The sequence below is a fragment of the Physella acuta genome, unplaced genomic scaffold, assembly GCF_028476545.2.
Source record: "Physella acuta isolate Inbredline_101_S28 unplaced genomic scaffold, ASM2847654v3 ptg000860l, whole genome shotgun sequence".
In the NCBI taxonomy this organism is placed as follows: Eukaryota; Metazoa; Mollusca; class Gastropoda; family Physidae; genus Physella; species Physella acuta.
Window position 1 is genome coordinate 53,981 of NW_026732377.1, and position 9,578 is coordinate 63,558.

At 37.7% G+C, this 9,578-nt stretch overlaps 1 non-coding gene and 1 pseudogene across 1 annotated transcript; one reads left to right on the top strand and one right to left on the bottom strand.

The window, feature by feature from the left end:
• Positions 1-470: 470 nt before the first annotated feature.
• Trnap-cgg (transfer RNA proline (anticodon CGG)) lies at positions 471-542 on the bottom strand. Its single transcript has one exon. It is a non-coding gene; the product is annotated as a tRNA-Pro (tRNA).
• A 702-nt stretch (positions 543-1,244) lies between these two features.
• Positions 1,245-8,140, top strand: LOC131952209 (conserved regulator of innate immunity protein 3-like; annotated as a pseudogene).
• The last annotated feature ends 1,438 nt before the right edge of the window (positions 8,141-9,578 follow it).

The window sequence follows — 9,578 nt, forward strand, 5'->3', positions numbered from 1 at the left end:
AGACAAGTAATAAAAGACATTAGAAAATGTACAAGTTAAAATATTAGAAAAGAAAAAAGCTTACAAATCGCTTGGGCTCGTCCGGGATTTGAACCCGGGACCTCGCGCACCCAAAGAGAATCATACCCGTAGACCAACGAGCCACCTGGATGTTTTGAATTAAGTGTGTAAATTAAGGTGTAGCGTTTACAAATTTTGTGTTTTAATTAATGAGTTTGTTAAGGGTTAGGGCCAAGGTAGCATTTTAAGAATTTGTTTCATTAAAAACTAAAAATAAATAATAATGTCATCTAATTAAATTTGTTTTAACGGTTAACATCTTTTCTCTTACAACAAAATCAAGAAAACTACATCTTGGTTATCTTATTTTTAATTAATTTTCTTAGAAAAGTAGGCCATTAGTTCGCCATTAGGCGAAATCTATCCTAAAACTGGTACTATATGAAGCCAACAAAATTGTAAAAAGTAATGGGGTCGTCCGGGATTTGAACCCGGGACCTCTCGCACCCGAAGCGAGAATCATACCCCTAGACCAACGACCCTCCGATATCGTGATAATGTAATCTTTGATCTGAAGCAATCTAGATCTAACAGAGATGCAGAAGGCCTTTATTAAGTTGACGTCACATACGAATAAATTGTTTAACACTATATCCCTCCCATTCCTATCTTCAAAACATACTCTCATCCTGTAAAGTAGGGGTCTCCAAACTTTTTAGTCCGAGGGCCGCGTTAACTATCAAATTTCAGTTCGGGGGCCAGTTTCTTATATGTATGTCTTTGATTTTTCTGGGCAAAGTTCCTCATCCATCACCAACAAACGATTTTTTTTGGACAAAAAGATTTCCGCGGGCCGGATGAGAGGACTTCGCGGGCCGCATGCGGCCCGCGGGCCGTAGTTTGGAGACCCCTGCTGTAAAGGAATGCATTGTTGTGGTTTTGTTCTGTACACCTATTAGCCACAGAAAACTATCAATGACCCGACAAGATTACGAGTTAATCCATAAGCTTGTCACGAAAATGTTACTTTGATTCAGTACTTGCATTACCCTTCGATTGGAGCTTAAAATAAAGTAGATATCGAAGTGTAACTCAACACTAGGCCTGTCCCTAACGTGATACATAAACCTGGCGACAACCTGAACACTAACTCTAATCTACGCCTTAATCCTCACCCCCAAACACAAACGTCAAGCGCGATACTAGAATACAAGAGAATCCATGATACGATACTTTATATCGCCATGGACAATAGGTAGGGGAGCGAAGGAGGAAGAGAATCGAATCACCTCCCTTGACCAAACGACTGGGTGCCAACGGCAATCGGCGATAATTAAATTACAATTACAATTCACCGGCTTACAGATTCTAGATTTAAAACGAGAATCTAACCCTGCCCATTTTGTCGCTAGGGGAGGGATATTTCTATTTTATCCCACCCCTCCACGGATTAATATACAATTTTGGTAAACCGTGCTATGTTTGGACGTCAGTACAAATAGATGTAAAAAATCTCAAATTTTCATCAACTAGGATACACACACCTTCGAATAGCTCAAAACCCACTACAAGTAGGCTATATTGGTGACATGTTTAGTAAAGCAAATGTTGTCAAATAAATAGGTTACTTTTTATAGTTTTAAAATCAAATACATTGAATAAATTCGAAAAAATAAATCTACGACACAAAACAAACCAAAACAGTGGGCTCGTCCGAGATTTGAACCCGGGACCTCTCGCATCCAAAGCGAGAATCATAACCCCAGACCAACGAGCCACCTGATGCACTAAGCTCATTAATTGTTTACTTACTTTAGTTTAAAATTATAATTTTGTCGCTACTGATGTTTTCTCTAGTCGAAGCTGTGCAATAACTTTTAAATCAAACACTTACCCAAACAAAGTTTTTTTATACAAGAGATAAGAGCTATATACTTCAACAAAACTATGTTTGATTACAATTTTATTTTATTTCAAATAAAACCTAGGGCCTAATTCCTGGTTAATTTTACAAGTAAGACAGTTATTAGTTCAACCAGTTATATTTGCTATCAAAAAGTCCACACATAGACAACTGAATTTACAGGCAATTTTTCAACCTATGACCTTGTAGTTTCTTACAACATTTTGTTCAGTTACTTGCAGATAAGACATTGAATTGACCTTTTGACCTACGAGCAGGTCAACACAGCAGTGACCTAAAAAATACGTTTGAGCTTAGATTTGTAAGTCCCAGTACAAAGTCAAGATTAAACTACAGTCGTCATTAAAACTTCACTGAGCCAATCCGGCTCTATTATGTGACTGGCATTGAAAAAGAAGTAAGAATGGTTAAACACTTATTCTTTTTTAGTCTTTGTTCCAGCCTCAGACAAAATATAATCGCGTCAACAAAAATCACGCAGGATCCTGTTTGTTAGAATTAGAAAAAAAAATGTATTTAAACAAACAAAACAAAAACAACTATACACATAGATACACATAACAACTATACACATAGATCATGGAAAAAAATGTTTCACTCTCCACGAGTAAATTCCGAATGAGTTTAGTGTTGATGTTAATGAATTGCTTTGTTAGTTTTTGTTTTTTCTCTGTTTTAATGGGCAGATTTCATGTTATACTCGTAGAACAGTGTGATCTAGCGGTAGAAAGTAGTGGGTTTGTACACAAGACGTAACCCTTAAAAACTAGCTGGTACGACGCACCTGAGAATGTCGAAAAACATTATTTGTAAATTTAGAAGAACCCCACACAACATTTTAGACACCCTTCCCTTCTATTTTGCAAGAAGTGATACCTTTTCCCGCCAAATGGAAGCGAATAACGTGATATCTAATTTCAGTTTCAAACACTCTCTACTATATCTTTGAGGAAAATCTGAAATAATTTTTTCTTAGGTAGTCCCTTTGATTAGCTTTATATGTAACCAGTTATATTCTTAAATATAGTGGAGATGTAGTCATCGTTAGTTTTTATTTGCGTTTCATTTCTTTGCTTGCATAAAGTAATGTAGAGGCAATATAATCAGATAGCATGCATTGTCCTAGAGACCAGTGGCGTAGGCGGGGAGGGGGGGGGGGTTAGGGGGGGGGGTCATAACACCCCCTCCCCATAGACCCCTCGGTATATATAAAGCATGAGGGGGTGCAAATCGAAAGTTTGAGGGGGGGGGGGGCAAATCAAAAGTGTGAGGGGGGCGCAAATCAAAAGTCTGAGGGGGGGTGCAAATCGAAAGTCTGAGCGGGGGGGGGGTGCAAATCGAAAGTTTGTCCCCGGGTTAAAAAATTGGAACCCTCCCGCTTGAGACGATCCTGGCTACGCCACTGCTAGAGACTATATCTTCAACCTGCATGAAGTCCTAGAGGTTATATTGAAGTGGCCTCGAGGCTATAGGGCTGGTAAGTAGGTCACCAACCAGTTCTACGGCTCAATAAAACCTGCATGAGCTATAGAACTGGTTGGTGACCTGCTTACCAGCCCTATAGAATTAGCTGACATGAAGTGGCCCTAATGGATATATAATTAGCTTTAATGAAGTGTTGTAGAGGCTATATACTCAACCTGCATGAAGAGTCCTAAAGGCTACATAATCAACCTGCATAAAGTCCTAGAAGTTAGATGGAAGTGGCCTAGAGGCTATACAATCAGCTGACATGAGTCTATCTAATTAGATGGATAGAACTTTGATGTCAGCACCTGTTAGCGTTTATAGACTTAATGCTTTTATAATGATGATTTAATGAGAGACCTTAATTATATACGACATCTTTTTGTAGGTCCACTTAAAGTTGTATTCGCTTTTGTCATGCTTTGCGTCATTTCGTCTAAGTTACAGTTCCAAATATGGGTGATTTTATGCAAGGGGCATAAAATATATAAGTGTTGTAAATCTGGAACATTTGGGGGTAAGGGCGTTGGATGAGGGGGAAAAAAGGAGAGGGGGCAACGAATTGTTTTTAAAAAAAATGAACTCAAGGTTGTCTTCATGCGACAAAGAAAAATTTAAACCACGCAAGCTTGTGATGTCATAGAATCCTATCAGTTCGTTTACATATGTAACGAGTGTATCTGCTACAACTGGCTGTCCATTACATAAGAAAAACTTTGGCTTGTTTATCTTAGTGCATAAGGATTAGCCGAATTCATATAGATCTAGATCTGGCCATTAAGAGAGACAAGATGTTTAAATGCCAACTCGTCCTCTGCGTATATATATATATATATATATATATATATATATATATATATATATATATATATATATAAAGCATTTAAGGGACGGCGTAGCACAGCTCGAAAGCTTCTAGTTCGACTTCGGTTTCAAGTCAGTAAAATGTCCCTGAATCAACCCAGCTTTGATGAGTACCTAACTTACGTTAGGGAAATTCTAGGCGGCTGGACATAGTGCGGACTACATTATCCCTTAATTTGCCGAGGGCAAGAAAGATATAAACTCTACTTCATCAGCCCAATGACTAGGTCTAAAGAGCAATCTTTCCTTTTTTACTTTCTCGTATACAAAGTATAGAAGTATTGTAAACGTGCACAAAAATCACTTGAAGTTTTTAAAGTTTTCATCGTTTTATACCTCAGTAATTCATCATATACGGAGTATAGCGGACTTATTTTAATCAGGCGAAAATTCTAAATCCTGATTTATCAAAATTTAGGCGTTTTATGCGTAATCGAGTCGGAAAAACTGGGTTTTGCAATTTTGTCCGTGTGTCTGTGTGTATGTATGTATGTATGTGTGTAGGTATGTTTGTGAACACGATAACTTGAGTACCGTTACACCTAAGTTGATGTAGTTTCATATATTAGTATTATAATAAATGTGTAGTTCTATATCAACTTTTCAGCGATTTCCCGTTAACCGGAAGTGTGACTTATTTTACTTTTGTTTTTTCAAAAGCCTATAAAACGTGTGCATTTAATATGGTGTGGTGTTGACTAATAATGTATATAATGTGGTTTTAATTTTTTCTAATAGGTATTGGTAGCCTATGTTGTTTTAAATGTGTCGGATTGTCAGTGATTTAGTTATTTCTTTACTTTATCACTAATTTCTTAAAGCACATTGCGTTTTGACCAATAACTATTTTCTATGTGGGGGGACACTTGATATTTTCGGGGGATCGGACATTTTCCAAGGGGGATGGAAGAAACTTTGGACAAAATGTCTGTAGAATAACTGTCGTTCTATCAAAAAACCAGAATTTCTTTCAGGCATCTCTTTATATAGAAAATATATACTTTTAACAGTGTCCGCTCCCCCCGGAAATTTTAGTCCGCCCCTTAAAAATTTCAAGTCCCCCCCCCCCCCCCCCGGAGAAAAAAAGTCTGGATGAAACAATGCCAAAAACCACTGTACAACGTATTGAGATGTTGAAAGGTAACGTTGTTTACAGCTGCTATATTAATGATTTTAGTTTCAAGGGAAACAACGTGTATTTATGCTCCCAAAATTCGTTTAAAAAATAATTCAATAGTAAGAAAAGAAGAAAATACATTTCATTAACTAAGGTAATCGTTAAATAATATTATTTAATTTTTTTATTACAACTTTTAATATATTAAATGATTTGTTTGAAAAGTACATTTATTTTACATATTTAGTCTAAATACAAAGCTGTTAGCTTAAAAAATAATTTTAGCTTTTATTAACGAAGATTTATTATTTTTTAGTGTTACTTGAAATCTGTAAAAATTATGTATTTTCGAGTGGGTAAAACTTATAAGTAAAGTTATACCATAATAAATGTTTAAAATAAATTTATATAATCAAATAGAATTGGAGGCACTGCAATAGATATTGATGTTTCAAAGGGAAGAATGTTTGATTTGATGTGTCTCATTGTACATGGTGCATAACATTCCGGTTGCTGATAATATTTATAATATTATTTTTCTATTAATACCAAATTTATTTCAGCTCTTCTTAAAAGCCCCAACTGCCTCAACCCACCACGCTGATGGAAAATAAAATCCATTGAATCACCATTTAATTACACATTTGCATTTTTAGGCTTTTAAAATAAAATTGTAATTAGACGTTTTGTATTAGACTAGACCTATGTATAAGTAAACCATCTTAAATGAATGGAAGTAGGCTACATTTAAGAAAGAAGTATTACTATTCTATATCTGTATAAGTCCTTACAAGCCGATGGTGAAAACTGTAATACTAAACCGAACATTCAAGGCGAACTGGCGTTGTAAATTGCATGTCTGAGGAAAAAAATTCGTGTATAATAGTAGGCCTATTGCAAAATCCTGTAGATTATTTATAGGCATACATCTTTAGTCTTTAGAGTGAAAAGATTAGCTATCTATATAAATCTACAGTAGTCCTGATACGTCGACAGATGAGCATAGTAATGCACTAGCAAAAGACTTCGGCACTGGGATAATGTACGCTACAAACATTAATTCTCTATACCATGTATTTAAAATAAAATAACAGTATAATATGCAATCTTCGAAGTGGTGCTACTAAGAAGCATTTTCATTTCAAGAGGTATAGAACTTAAACAACTATGCCCAGTAGCGAGGGTGGGGGGGGGGGGGTGGGGCGGGGGGGGGGACATATGTCCCTGGGCGCCGACCTTAGTGGGCGCCAAAATGGGTTGGAAAAATAAATCGAAAGTTTGAGGGGGGGGGGTGCAAATCGAAAAGTTTGTCCCCGGGCGCCGGGAGGGGTCGCTACGCCTCTGACTATGGCAAAAGCATTGACATTCGCACCATTTAAGATTTTTGATAAAAAAAAAATTGAATATGATCAGTCTGACGAAAGAAGCAGCCTGCCAAATATTCCAGGATTTTAAATTATTACAAATAGAGGTGATGTCACTTTAACAAACAAAACAAAAATCAAAAACAAAAATGGGAAAGAAACAATGGCAGTGAAACTGAATGTTAATGGCGCTGTGGGGAATCCCACTGATAAAGAAAATGATCCATCTCAAATGGTCTGAAGACCACCATTTGATTTTGAGATCAGTAAGGGGGATGGGGAAAAGTTGGTGCTTGAGTGCTATTTTGCCCAAAATGATAACTCATACATAGAAGAGGGTACATCTTACGACAAGGGCAAAAAATCAGAACAAAAGTTGGTGATTGAATGTTCTTTTGCCCAAATTGATAGTTCATACATTTGAGAGGGACGGTAGTGGTTTAGCGGTAGAGAGCTGGACTGCTAACCCGTAAGTCTCGAGTTCGAATCCAGGTTCAAGTCAGTAGACTGTCCCTGAGTCCACCCAACTCTGATGGGTACCTAACTCACGTTAGGGAAAGTAAAGGCGGCTGGGCATAGTGCTGACCACACTATCTCTTCATATGCCGATGTCACAGAAACAAGTGAACTCTACTTCACCTGCCCCATAGACCGTCAGGTTTGAAAGGGAAACTTTCTTTACTTTACATTTGAGAGGGTACATCTTATGACAAGGGCAAAGTATCAGAACAATAGTTTGAGGTTTCTTTCGCCCAGAATGACAGTTCATACATAGAAGAGGGAACATATGATGACAAGGTCTACCAGAGCAAATAGGTGATCAGTTTGAGATTCATGAATTCTTCTTTCCAAGACGAGGGTTCTGCAGATGGTGGATACTCAGTTTCATCCTCAACAATGGATGCTGAACTCTTTGACCTGCTGATGGATACGCTGGATGAGGGTGGCATCCATGATGAGTTTGTTATCCACTTGCTCGACTTCTGCACAGCTTATGAGAACCAGCAGTACAGGGGCGTAGCGAGGGGGGGGGGGGGGGTTAGGGGCGGGGGTGCGGACCGCACCGAGTGACACCATTTAGGGGGGTGACACCAAGTAAAAAAATAGCAAAATATATACAGAAAAATGATAATTCCAATTAATTAAGTGATTAATTCGAGTGTTTAATAGTCTTTAAGAGGTGCAAATCGAAAGTTTGAGGGGGGGGGGGGGTGCAAATCGAAAACTGAAAGTTCGTCCCCGGGATGGGTCGCTACGCCTCTGGGGGGGGGGGGGGGGTGACACCATTAAGTGCCGCACCGGGTGACACCCGACCTTGCTACGCCTCTGCAGCAGTACATTTGGTTCATCAAGAAGCTACAATCATTCGCTGAAAAAAATATTACATGGAAATATTTGCATTAGTTCTGTAGTAAAACTCATTTTAGTACACTGTTTTATTGAATTTTAGGAAATGTATCCTTCTTCACTGAAAATAGAACAATCTTGCTCTAAGCAAATTCATTATTTAAAAAAAAATCTGAAATTGCATTTTTATTTTATAATTATTATGTAAATGGTGCATTAATAATCATTTAAAAGTAAAGTAAAATTTCCTCTTCCAAACCTTGACAGTCTATGGGGTAAATGAAGTAGAGTTCACCTATTTCTGTGATATCGGCATATTAAAGGATAATGTGGTCAGCACTTTGTTCAGCCGCCTTTACTTTTCCTTAACCTTTTAGGTACCCATCAGAGCTGGGTAAACGACGGTCTACTGACTTGAACCCGGATTCGAACTCGAGACTTACGGGTTGGCAATGTTTACTTCCTCCCCCTCCCTCACCAACCTTACATGTCGTCACCAAAAGCAAGAATCTAACACCTAAAAGAACGTCACACCTCAGTCTACCCCCTCCCCCACCCCCTTATAAATTGTAATTTGTTTAAAAAAAAAAACCCAGTTATTTTTTCGCCCAGAAATGTTTACTGAGATCGATCAACATTGCAATTTAAAAAAAAATCGTTTACCAAAGTGAAATAACGGCTAAAATTCAGTTTAAAAAATTATTGCAAAAGTATGCAGTCACCCCCAGCCCTATGCACTCCTTACGGAATGACGTCAGTGTATATCCGTTAATATGTATGAAATAATATAATAATATGTTATTGAAAAAATAAATTGAAAGTCTGTTTTCAGAGGTCTAGTAAATTTTTTTTGGACGTCCACATAGGGAAAGGGAAGGGGTAGGTGGGTCTAAATTGCAACATATGAACATCCATACCAAAAAATGTCGCCCCTGATAAACAACCCTGCTTAGAAATGTCTCCACTGATGAACATCCATACTTAGAAATGTCGTGACTAATGAGCACCATACTTAGAAATGTCGCCGTTGATGAACTAGACACGGATAATGAGTGAAATATTTGACCTTGGTGACCTTCTCTCGCGACCTTAACCGCTGCACAAACTTTTCATCAAGGAAAAAATGTCGGCGCGTCCTGAAACCATGTTGACTATTTCACACCTTCAAGCATTGGGTACAAAAAGGTCGCAAGGTAGGCCTGGGTCTATGTTAGAGACATGCCCTTCCTCGTGTCGTACAGGTGTAGCTAGACTCTACCCACACTCTTCATCGCTGAGTAGTTATTGAGTTACGTGTAAAATGTTTGCTTTGGTAATGGGAGAAAGAATTCCGAAAACTAAAATTTTTTACCAGAATTTTTTTCTATGCTTAAATACAAATGTGTAGTTGCTCTGAGCATTGCAAAGATATTTTTTTTTTCTTTTTGTATTGGTGAGAAACTTCGTCCCTTTTCACTTTTACTGTGAAAGTCAATTAAGGGGAACTACTCTTTAA